At 37.3% G+C, this 10260-nt stretch overlaps 1 protein-coding gene across 1 annotated transcript in view; it reads left to right on the top strand.

The window, feature by feature from the left end:
• The window catches only part of MTMR7 (myotubularin related protein 7), a 161999-nt gene that overhangs the window by 18781 nt on the left and 132958 nt on the right, over nt 1-10260 (top strand). The window lies entirely within an intron of this gene.

Raw genomic sequence — 10260 nt, 5'->3', positions numbered from 1 at the left:
CTCCTTACAGCATGACCAAAATAGGTGAGACGAAGTCTGGCCATTCTTGCTTCCAAGGACCATTCTGGCTGCACTTCCTCCAGGACAGATCTATTAGTTCTTTTAGCAGTCCATGGTACTTTCAGCATTCTTCGCCAACACCACAACTCAAAAGCATCAACTCTTCTTCGGTCTCCCTTATTCATTGTCCAATATATACTATAGCATGGATAAATCTTGAAAACATCCTGAGTAAAATAAGGTAGACACAACAGGACAAATCCTGTATAAACCCACTTGTCTGAAATCTCTAGGAAAGGCAAATGCATAGAGACCAGAGTTTATTAGTGGTTACTAGCAGTGAGTGAGAGAGGGAAAGAAAGGGTTATTATTTAAGGGGCACTGAGTTTCTGTTAAGAGTGGTGGAAAAATTATAAGAACAGATATATGCACATCCATGTTCATTGCACCACTATTTACAATAGGAAAAAGGTGGACATCACCTAGGTGCCCATCAACAAAAGAATGGGTGACCAAACTATGATACATACATACAATGTAATGCTATGCAGCACTAAAGAATAATGTAGAATCTGCAAAACACTGCATAATGTAGATGAACTTGGAGGACATTATGCTGAGTGATATAAGTTAACCACAGAAGGGCACATATATTATTAGTTCATTATTGTAAAAAGTCAAGTAAAGGTTTCTATATGAAAGGAAACTTTCTTTGTTGGTTACCAGGGGTGAGAGGGGACCAGAGGGAACACTATGGCGGGGGGGGGGGATGCATTGACCCACATTGCTTTAGTTTTGTGTATTTCACTGTACATAAATTATATTTCAATAGAATATATTTTGAAAAAAAGAGTGATGGAAAAATTGCAGGTAGTGATGATGGCTGCTCAACATGGTGAACATGCCACTGTACATGTAAAATGGTTGAAATAGCAAATGTTTTGTTTACATATTTTAACACAGTAAAATGAAGAAATGATGCATGCTACAAATGGATGAACTTGGATTGAAAACATTATGCTAAATGAAAGAAACCAGTCACAAGTAACAATGTATTATGTTATTCTATTTATGTGAAATATCCAGAATAGATAAGTCCATAGAGACAGAAAGCAGATTGATGGACGCCTAGGGAAAAATTAGGGAGTGATTGCTAATAAGTATGGAATTTCTTTTGTGGGTTGCCAAAAGGGCATGGAGTCAGCATCTTCTAACCTCCTCTAACTTCACAAGAAGGAGACAGAATCACCATCAACAGCCCAAGGCTTATTCCTATAAGACCAGACATGCCATCACCCTTCAGCCTTTTCACCAATTCTGACACCAACCATCCCTACTACAGCACTCACTACTTCTCTACTGGGTTTGATAATTCGTTGCAATGGCCACACACAACCCACAGACAATACTCACAATTATGGTATTTATTAGGGAGGTACTGGCTGCAATTCAGGTTTAGGAATGCACTCAGGATGCAGTTCTTCAATCAGGACAGTCTCCCTTCTGCTGTGTCCTCAGGCATCCCTCTCTGGCCCTTGGCCACGTGGCCTGGCCTGGCAAGTGTTACAAAACTCTTTTAGCTCTGTGGATAGGTATACCTAGGTGCATTCTACTCCACCAGCAAGCCTCCTGTGCAGGGACACTCAGCTTTTTCACTCTGTAGGCTGGAAAACTTACTGCTGCGTCTCCTGCCTCTTAGTTCCACTGCTGCCATCTCAGCCAGGTGTCTCTCTCTCTCAGCTGGGTGTCTCTCTCTGATGGGTGTCTCTCAGCCAAAGAAGTGCAATGCAAGGATCTTGGATCCAAGGATGTGCTCCACTTCACCTCCAGCTCTTCTCTTTTGATAGCAGTGAGATCCCTTTTCTTCCTCTAGGAGGGCTCATTTTAAGCCCAGCAGCTATATAGCGAAACTATCTAATCCTAACATTAGAGTTCTACACACCTTATTTGCACAGTCCCACACAATAATCTGGTGGGGCTTACAAAGACTATGGCTAGAAAAGCCATACTAAGTAATTCAGTGCACCACAGGGGTTTGTAACCATTGAGTAATAAACTTTAAATGAGTGAGTTGATGGTATGTGAATGATACCTCAGTAAAGCTGTTATTAAACAAGCAAGAAAGGCAAAAAAAAAAAAAAAAAAAGACACACACACCAAGATGTCTGCTGTCATCAGTTATTCTCTGTTTTCTGAAGGCTAATTCCGTTAAACAAGGTTTATCTAGTTAATACTGGTAAACAGAGAAAAAATGCTGTAATTACTGGAAGGAAGAGACAATATTCCTGTCCTGTCTACTCATACCATTTAAGAGGCTTAAATGAAAAAAATTACTAGAAGCAATAAAAAAGTCTGCCAAAAAAGCAATTATAAAACATACATACAAAAATTACACCATAGGCTACTGTCCTTACTATATAAAGATTTCTTACAATTACATAAGAAAAGATGGTCATCTAGTAGGAAAATAAACCAATGACTCTTTCACAAAAGAGACACAAATCATCACTAAGAATATGAAAGAATAAGATTAATTTTTTCTTTTCTTTCTCGTCTTGTCAAAGGGTTAAACAATACAAAGGTTTCCAGTGTTGGGAAGGGTGGGAAAACCAGGACTTACATAATTTATGGATTGAAAATTGGTTAAGAGTTCTAAGAGTTTGACTTAGCAATGCCTTTACAATGAACATTAAATTCTACTTCTAGAAATTAGTCCTAAGAAAATAATTATTGCTGTGTGCAATCATTTGGCCTCAAGGATTTTCATTACAGAATTGTTAATAATAATGAAACTAACCCAAGGAGGGGTCACTATGAGTCAGGTCCGATGTAATGGCACATAACAACAACAACAAGAAAGAATATTAATGTGTAGTGCATTACGTTACAACCGTAATTTTATGAGTCCATTTAATTACATGGAAAAGTGCTAAAAAATTATTTTAAATGGAATAAAAATCCCAATAGCTTTTAAACAGCGTGATTCTGTGACAATACATTTAATTTATTTAAAATTAAAAAATATTTAAATAGTGTAGAAAATACTAGAAAGATGTGTATCAGAAGGTTATCTTTTAGTCTTGGTTTTATGAGATATATATACATATATATATGCCTAAGGCATTTGACTGCTAACCAGAAGGCTGGTGGTTCAGACCCACCAGCCATTCCTTGGTGAGAAGGTTGGGCAATCTACTTCATAGTGATACCACCTTGGAAACCCAAGGAGGGGTCTCTATGAGTCAGATCCAACTTGACAGCAGTGAGTTTGTTTTTTTGGTTTTATATATCATATATACTACATATTATACAATATATAATATATATATTCTCTTCTGTAATATGTAAGCTAAATGTTTGCTATTTTTACAATTAAGAATGTTATTTGTGAAATAAAATTAAGGTCCATGTTATTTTTCTCTACTTCATATCAAAACATGACTCTCTTGCCCTTCTATTCTGTCACTTAATATGACAAATTTTTGTTTTCCTCCTGTTAAATTCTCAATTTCTTTGAGTATTACTTATTTTTATGTAATTTTCAGCTTATGAGGTTATATTTGTTGAAATATATAATTTATTATTTTTATAATATTTTTTCACTATTTTAATCACAGTAACTTCACTCTACATTTCTTACACATTTTAAAGTTCTAAATCCTATTTTCCCCTTATAACTTATTTTATTAGTCTAATTTTTATTTTTGAAAACAATTTTCCATCTTAAGGTTCTCTGCCCTAAATTAGGTTATTCACTACCAGAAATCCTCTATTTTCAGCAAATCACAAACACACAGTTTTGCACAATGTTTCCTGTCCTCACCATGGTTGGAGACCTGGTAGGTTAGGGGCACTATTGTTGAATGAACATCTTTCCATACATAGAATTTCAGAAGCCCTCAGGAATTTCACAACCACCTCAAAATAAATTGCATGACTGAAAAATATTTAAAATACTAAATATATTATTTATCTCAGTACATCCCCGGAAAATCAAGGACAATTGAGAAGTGGGATGGGACCCTCAAGAGTTGCTCTTCGTTCTAAGGGCTCAGAGGAGACTGAAGTGTTGTGATATCTTGAGCGCTGTTTGCTCTTGACTGACTATTTATTAGGCTGAAATCCCCCTAGGGCTTTCCTGGAGCAAATGGCTCTCACAAACTATACCAGGAAAACACCTTGTATGTTAGACTGAAGCATGGAGCAAATGTGATTCACTAGTCACTAAGCTGCCTCCAAAAGCACTCTTGTGGTACAGTGGTTAAAGCATTTGTCTGCTAACCAAAAGGTCAGTGGTTCAAACACAGTAGCTGCTCCACAGGAGAATGATGAGGCAATGTAGTTCCATAGTTACAGCCTTGGAAACCCTATGAGGTAGTTCTACTCTGCCCTACAGTGTTGCTATCAGTCAGAATTGACTCAATAGCAGTGGGTTTTTTAAAGCTACCTTATGGATGCAAATAATCATTCTGATTTGAGGGAGGAAGGTTGAGCCAGTGTTAGTTTGTGGGTGGTTGATGTTTGGCAGTGGCAGCATTGCTAAGCCCACTGATTATTATAGGAATATCCATCTGGTGATTGTGGTGGCTCTGCTTTATCACCATATTGTTTCATTTTTTACTTGCTCTGTAGGCATTGTCTTGTTATTTCCATTACATTTCATATTGCAGTGATCTCAATGCACATATTCTTGAGACTGCTCTGCAAGTAAGGGATATATGCTTGACTTTAAAAAATTGTTTCTAAAAATCTGTTTTAACAGTTTAAACTTAAGCTGAGTTGTAAACTCAATTTATTAGAGATATTTTATTACATATTATTGTAAATGGATTTGTATTATAAATGAATGCGAAGGTCTTAATTTCATAGGTTTTCTTTGTAAACATGCAGAACATTTCTTATATACTTTTTACTCTCACCTGTATATTTATAGTTCCTCCTACACCTGCTCCTCTCTTATGGACTAGCTCATTATCTGACATTTTGCATTTATGACAATAGTAAAAAATATATACTAATATTTTGCACATTGACCATGTATATATGGCAGTAATGAACACTGATGTGCAAGGTGAGAGTAACACTAGCTGTGATGGTTAAGATTATGTGTCAACTTGGCTGAGCCATCATCCTCAGAGGTTTGGCAGTTATGTAATGATGTAATTTGCTAGTTATGTAATGATGTGATTTGGATGTTATGTAATAAATTCAGTCATCCTCCATTTTGTGATCTGAGGTGCTCATTCTCCATTTTCACATAATGCTCATTTTTGGATAATGCTCATTTTTACATACCAACCTGGTCTTTGAAACATAACCATGTCAGTAAGTGAGGAGTGGGTATAGTTCACATAAGGTCCCTGGGTGGCACAAATGGCTAAGTACTCAAATGTGATCTGAAAGGTTGGCGATTCAAACCCACTCATAGACACCTTTTATCTGCTTCTTTATGATATGTTTTTGAAAGATTATAGCCTTGAAAAGCCTATGGAGCAGTTCTGTTCTGCACAAGTGGGGTCACCATGAGTTAGAATTACCTCAAAGGCAACTGACAACAAAAACTAGTTGATACAGAAGTAGAGAGCTTTGAGGCCATTTCTACTATTAAGAAACATGTAGAAAAAAATAATTCTTTTCTTCTTCATAGACCATGTAAATAGGCATTATGTAAAGTCAGAACTTTGATGCATAAACTTTTTGCCTTAAATTATAAATTTTATATATTTACAATGAAATGAAAGTGGTGACCTATTTAAAACTCAAGGGGTCCTGCTGGCACCATGGTTAATCCCTCAACTTCTATCCAAAAGGTCCGAGTTTGGATTCAAAATGGAGTCTCATCAGTGATCACCATGCTATTGCCCTCTAGCATCTTAGTTCTTGAAAAACAAGGTACAGCAGTTTGAATTAGTGATTCTGGTACTCTGAACAGCTCACTGAGTCAGAGTGCACCAAACTCAGAGGAGTAGAATTAGAAAAGAGAAAGGTACGGTGAGTTGTGGGATAACAAGATCAGAAGATCCATCCTGTGGAGCGCTGACAGGCAGCCGAAAAAGACCATCAGAGACTTCCCTGGGAGAGCGCCAACCGGCAGGTGAGAAAGGCCATCTGAGACCTCCTTAGATTAAGGAAGAAGACACTCCACACCAGCATACCAGTGATTATCCGAAGAATCTATATTCAGCACCTGATTGTATCAGTAACTTGGGTCAGCTAGGTGCAAACGGGCATGTCCAGTGCCACTGAAACCTGAGCAGGTGCTTCAGGAGGGCAGGATCAGGGAGGTTCCCCCACAGCAGGTCACCAAACGGGCTTGGGTCAGCTTAGTGGCACTGAGAGGCCTGGGCTTCACCTTATTGGTGATATTGGGACCACAGATTACTAGCAGGCACTCTCCTGATTCCTGTCCTGCTGAAACTGAGTGATATTTGGCTCTGTGGGTGGGCGGACCCACATAGGAGCTCCTGCGGCAGATCGCAGTCAGGGCAACTTGGGCTGGTGCCACACGGGTGGGCAGGACCAGAGAGAGGAACCCCCAAGGCAGATTGTGGAGCTGGGGAGTTGTCTTGGGTCAGCTTTTTGGCACTGAGGGGCCTCAGAAGTGGGTTTTTTGCATGTGTCTGAGCCTGGCGGAAAGTGGTAACCCCCTAACAACTGGAGTCTTTGCTGAAATTGAGCTGTGGGACTGTGAATAACAATACAACCTAATCATTAGCAGTCTGCTCAAAGCCCTAGAAACTGCCCCTACCAACAGGGAACTTCCCTTCTCCCGATCTTCTGCCCCCACCTTCTCTGCCAATAACTTCACTCATCCAATAGAAGAAACTACATTCAGCCATTATAATACCTCCTGGTTTTAATACTAAATCCTCTTTACAACAAACAGAAACCCATATCCACATTCCACACAGTGATTCTACCATTGCAAAGAAAACTGTGGAGCAACCCAGCATATCTGAATTAATAACTAAAAAAATAAAGTACACCAGCTTTACCTTTTTGAATATTAAACCATATAACCAAGGCAAAACAATACATAACCAACAGTTAAAGACAACCTCAAAATGTCTAGGAAACAACAGGCAACCTCAAATCAAACAAACAAGCAAACAAACAAGCAAACAAAAAAAACCAGGACAAGGCATTAGAAGCAAAACCACAAACAAAGGTCTCATTATACATGGAGGAAAAGGAGGCCATAGAATTATATGAGAAGGAATTTAGAAGATATGTTTATAGAGCTTTGCAATTGCCCAAGGAAACACCAAACAGAAGCAAGGAGAACACAGACAGTTCCCTAGAACTCAGGAAAATCATTCAAGAACAAAATAAGATTAATGCACAATCAGAACTCATACAAAAACAGCAGTTAGAAATCCAGAAGATGAATACCGGAAGTACAGAATTACACAACACAGTAGAAGCACAAAAGAGTAGGTTAGAACTGGCTGAAGAATGCATATCTCAATTAGAAGACAAATCCATGGACACCAGCCTGTATGAAGAAAAATCAGAACATTTATGAGATATGAAGAGAACCTAACAATTATATGGGATGGCATGAGAAGAAACAACATACAACTCATTGGAATTACAGAGCAAGAAGAGGCCAAAAAAAAAAAAAAAAAAAAAAAAAAACCACTGAGAAAATTGTGGAAGATCTGCTAAGAGAAAACTTCCCCCATCTCATAAAAGGAGAAAAGATATTTGTCCAAGAAGCTCACAGAACCCCACACAAGAGAGATCCCAAGGGAAAAACACTGAGGCATAGAAAAATTTTGAGAGCTGCTCAGGACAGAAGAAATATTACTTGTAATAATCAAATAGTTAGGCTGATCTCCAATTACTCAGAAGAAACCAGATAGGCAAGAAGACAATGGGATGGCATATATAAAACAATGAAGGAAAAGAACTTCCAACCAAGAATACTATATACAGCCAAATTATCCATAAAATATGAGGGCAAAATCAAGGCATTCTCAGACAAACAGAAATTAAGGGATTTTGTGAAAAACAGACCAACCCTACAAGAAATGCTTAAGGAAGTCCTTCCAATAGAGAACCCACAACAGAGATCAACAAAATCAGGATATGTGACATCAACACTAAAATCAAATCAGAAATAGAAACTCAAAATAAGACCATAAAGCATTGTACTCTAAAAACCAAGGAAGTCAATCAGCACACAACAACAGCAACTAACCTATCAGAGGGAATAAAGCTTCTAGGTACAAACTTCCAAATGGAGAGGAAAACAGGACAATGTCTTCACAGTACGCACTGTTCTAAAAATGCAGAGACAAGAATATACTCCCAGGTAACCACTGAGAAAATTAACAATCCCCATAAGCAAATCCAGAAGGAAGGAAAACATATGGGTTTAATAAGCACAAAACCAACAATAAAGAGGAGCAGGGAGAAAGCATTAGCCAACAAACTGAACTCAGCACAGAAAAGTATATGGACCAAGGAAACACCAACAACATGACAAAAAAACACAATAGAATGACAGCAATCAGTTCATACCCATCACTAATTACACTCAATGTGAATGGACTAAATGCACCTATCAAGAGAAAGAGAGTGGCAGACTGGATAACAAATGAAGACCCATTGATAAGCTGCTTACAAGAGACTCACCTTAGACACAAAGATAAAAACAAATTAAGAGTTAAGGGATGGAAAAAAATATACCAAGCCAATGGAAACCAAAAAAGATCAGGAGGGGCAATATTAATTTCTAATAAAATAGACATTAAGGTGAAAAATATCACAAGAGATAAAGAAGGACATTATATGATGCTGAAAGGGTCAATTGACAAAGATGTTACAATAATAAATATTTATGGACCCAATGAAAGTGCTCCAAAATACATGAAGCAAATATTAACTGAATTAAAAGGGATCATAAACAACTCTACAATAGTAGTAGAAGACTTTAACACACCACTTTCAAAGAGGGACAGGTCAACTAGAAAAAAACTCAACAAAGATACAGAAGAGCTCAACAATACAATCAACCAACTCGACCTCATAGACATATACAGAGCATTTCACCCAAAAAAGCGCAATTCACATTCTTCTCTAGTGCACATGGGTCCTTCTCCAGAATAGACCATATGTTAATGTCAATAAATTCAAAAGTGTCAGTAAATAAACAAGTGTGAGTAAATTCAAAAGCATTGAAATGCTACAAAGCATCTTCTCAGACCACAGTGCTATAAAATTAGAAATTAATAATAGGAAGAGCAAAGAGAAAGGCATCAAACATATGGAAGCTGAACAACTCACTGCTCAAAAACTACTGGGTAACAGAACAGATAAACACTAAAATAAAAGAAATTCCTAGAAACAAATGAGAATGAAGATACATCGTACCAAAACCTATGGGACACAGTGAAAGAAGTACTCAGAGGACAGTTTATAGCAATAACTGCATATATCAAAAAAGAGGAAAGAAACAAAATCAACACTCTAACTCATCAACTCCAACAACTAGATGTAGAACAACAAAAGAATCCTACAGTATCTAGAAGTAAGGAAATAATAAAGATCAGAGCAGAAATAAATGAAACAGAAAATGAAAAAGGAATAGAGAAAATCAACAAAACAAAAAGCTGATGCTTGGAAAAGATTAATAAAATTGATAAATCATTCACAGATAAACAAAAGAAAAGAAAGACAAGATCCAAATCACAAGATTTGTAAATGAAAAGGGTATCATCACAGCACAACCAACTGAAACAAAAAAGAAACTGACAGAATTTTATGAAAAACTATACTCCAACAGATTTGAGAACCTAGAAGAGATGGACAAGATTCTAGAATCATAAGACCTACCTAAACTATCCCATTCAGAGATAGAAAACTTGAACAGAAGTTTAACAAAAGAAGAAATTGAACAGGTCATAAAAAAATTTCCATGAAGAAAAGCCCTGGCCCTGATGGCTTCACTGGAGAATTTTATCAAATATTCAGAGAAGAGTTGAAACCTATGCTACTGAAGCTATTCCAGAGCATAGAGAAAGATGGAATACTCCCAAACTCATTTTATGAAGCAAGTGCAACACTAATGCCAAAACCAGGAAAAGACACCAATAGAAAGGAAAACTACAGACCAATATCCCTCACGAACATAGATGCAAAAATCTTTAACAAAATCCTAGTCAACCGAATCCAACCACATATCAAAAAATTAATATACCCGGGCCAAGTGGGATTCACACCAAGTTTACAAGGGTAGTTCAACATCAGAAAAAC

The sequence above is a fragment of the Orycteropus afer genome, unplaced genomic scaffold (genome assembly GCF_000298275.1).
Source record: "Orycteropus afer afer isolate SDZICR_OR568_19922 unplaced genomic scaffold, OryAfe1.0 scaffold00483, whole genome shotgun sequence".
Lineage (NCBI taxonomy): Eukaryota > Metazoa > Chordata > Mammalia > Tubulidentata > Orycteropodidae > Orycteropus > Orycteropus afer.
Note: the sequence above shows the minus strand (reverse complement) of the source record. Positions and strands in the feature narration are given on the sequence as shown.